Here is a 2,996-nt window from a genome sequence, read left to right as displayed (position 1 = left end):
TCTGCTGGCAATTCACAGATAACATTTCTGAAATGGTCTGTGGATAAAAGATGTTGCTGCCCTGGGAAAACGTGTCTGTCTCCTGCCAGGAGGAGACAAAGAGCATTGAAATGGTGCCAAAGGACATCGTCTACGAGGGAAGGTCAAACAGCCCTCAACAGTTCTCTTTTTTAAGTCTTGCCTTTTTCCATTTTTATATTAGCATCAGCCTTTTTCGCCCCCAAGTCCTTTGGGGGAAGGTTAAATGATGCTTCTTAGGAATATTATGCGCTTTATCAAAACTATACATACAGTCTTGCTGCCTGGAGGGAAAAGGGTACAATGAAGACACAGGATGCCACAGAGCAGAGTGTATACCAGAAAAGAATCCTGTGGCCTCTCCAGCAACCCCTTCCACTCTCCTCTAATTCTTGTGGCTGAGCATAGTAAAGGCTGCCTTGGATGTTTAACAAATATTCTCTGAATGAATGAGACTACTCCCAGACAGAATATTAAATCTGCAGTATAAACAGATATTTTAGCAGAAAAGCATATGCCGTATCCCTGAATTCACCTGCGTGGGATACCATTATGGGGGAAACTCAGGATGATTCCCCTGAGACCTGAGACATGGTACCACCGTGGAAGACTTCCTTCTCAGGAGGACAGATGAGGCCAGTGGAACCAGGGCCGTGATCCCTACGAAAGGCAGCCCCTGGGGCCCACACAATAAGGCTGTATCTCTACCCTGAGAAGGGAGAGCATGGAACCCTGTGATCCCTGCTGGAAGCTTCTCTGTGTAGAAATCCACTTGCTTGCCCTTTCTTTTGTTTTTTATTCTGTTTTGCTTGCCCTTTCTATACAGAGGTCTGCTGAAGAATTGAGCTTCACACTGTGCTTGGTTTAGACACGTCACAAGCACCTTAGATTTTTCTACAGAAGGAGAAATGAATGAGTCCAGTGCTCTCTGTTGAACAAGAAACTGCACTGTCTACAATGGATGGTTAATTAATATGAGCCTGGACATTTCATTTCTACACGTGGGTAGATTAAGCATCACAGGTTCAGCAGGTTTATTTGCAGCTTAGGGAAACAAACCCAAAGGCCAATAACAACTGCACTCTTTAACTCAGAAACATCAAAGCAATGTCCCTTTAGTGAATGTCTTACAAGCTGCATAGTCATTACAAGCCTTATGGTAAAAGGTTACATTCCTAGGAGAGTAAAGAAAATCCTTTTCGTTAAAATATTAAATATCTCAGAGAACTTCTTGTTCCTTCCCAGTAAACATCAAAGAGCTGTAATGATAATGACACACAGCAGATGGGTAGATTTAAACTTTAAAGGAGATCTTTGCCCCAACTGACTAAGTTTCCATGGTTGAGCCTGCGGTCACTGGAGTGTGAAGTTTCTCCAACCTTCTCTTTCTTACCTTTCTCCAAAGGACAATTTCAATGGAACATTTTAAAATTGTAATTTAAAATTCTCTGAGATCGATCAAAAAATTAAAGATAACATCTGATTTCCCTGTGCCTCTACAAGTAAATTGGAAGGAAATTCATCTACTTATTTATTTATGTCTCTCCCAAATAAATATGATTGCATATGACAAAGGGCCTGCCATTTCTCCCCATAGGAGAGATCAGAACACACAAACTGCTGAAACAGTTGGCCACCTGTCTCCAGCCAGGGGTCCACACTATGGCCAAGCAAGCCTGGGACCAGAACTCTTCAGATAATTGAAGATCCCTCCAGCAACACCTGCTATTTACATGTCCCTTAATTTCATATTTAAGCAGGAAGGAAGGAGTGTGAAGCCTTTTGCTTGCTCTCTCTTGGTGTCCTGCCTTTTCTATCACACCATCATCAGAAGAATCAAACTGCAGATGCTCCCTAATGTTGGCTGGCCTTAAACAGTGGAAAGTCCCATCCTTTGTTCATTCAGGAAAACGCTGACTGAGATGTGTGCTACAGCAGAGCAAAGTTCAACTCAAGGCCTATGATACAACAAAGCTCGTTATTTAAATATATTTGTTGTTTGAAACCACTGAGTGCAATGACAATTAAGTAAATTCTGTGAACTTTATCACACTATTCAAGCTAAGTTCATTTTTCAAAAAATTTGAGACCATGAATGAGTTAGACTGAATTTTTTTTTTTGGCCATGCCGCGCCGTGCGGCTTGCGGGATCTTAGTTCCCCGACCAGGGATTGAATACGGACCCTCGGCAGTGAAATCTCAGAGTGCTAACTGCTGGACTGCCAGGGAATTCCCTCAAAATGCTTTATTTTATTTTATTTTAAAAATTTGCTTCCACCTTTTCTTTTTTTGTGGCTATTTTTTAAATTTTTTATTGCAGTATAGTTGATGTACAATATTATATAAGTTGTACTACATAGTGAGTCACAATTTTTAAAGGTTATATTCAGTTTATAGTTATTACAGAATATTGTCTATATTCCCTGTGTTGTACAATATACCCTTTTTGCTTATGTATTTTATACATAATAGTTTGTACCTCTTAATCCCCTACCCCTAAGTGTCCGTCAACAGATGAATGGATAAAGAATATGTGGTATGTATATACAATGGAATACTACTCTACCGAAAAAAAAGAATGAAATGTTGCCATTTTCAGCAACGTGGACTTGGAGGGTATATGATGCTTAGTGAAATAAGTCACACAGAGAAAGACAAATACTGTATGATATCACTTATATGTGGAATCTAAAAAAATAAAACAAACTAGTGAATATAACAAGAAAGAAACAGAGGTGCAGATTTAGAGAACAAACTAGTGCTTACCAGTGAGAAGAGGGAAGGGGGGAGGGACAAGATAGACTGAATTTTTCAAAAACGCTTTCATTGTGTTAAAAAGCTTTATGTAAAATGTTTACAGAAATATTACACACAGAAAATTGCACAAATCAAAGTGTACATCTAGGTGAATTTTCATGACATGAACATACCCAGATTAGGAAAGAAAACATCACCAGCATTCCAAAAGCCTCTTCAAG

This window comes from Monodon monoceros, unplaced genomic scaffold (assembly GCF_005190385.1).
Source record: "Monodon monoceros isolate NGI ecotype Baffin Bay Population unplaced genomic scaffold, NGI_Narwhal_1 Super_Scaffold_18, whole genome shotgun sequence".
NCBI lineage: Eukaryota > Metazoa > Chordata > Mammalia > Artiodactyla > Monodontidae > Monodon > Monodon monoceros.
Note: the sequence above shows the minus strand (reverse complement) of the source record.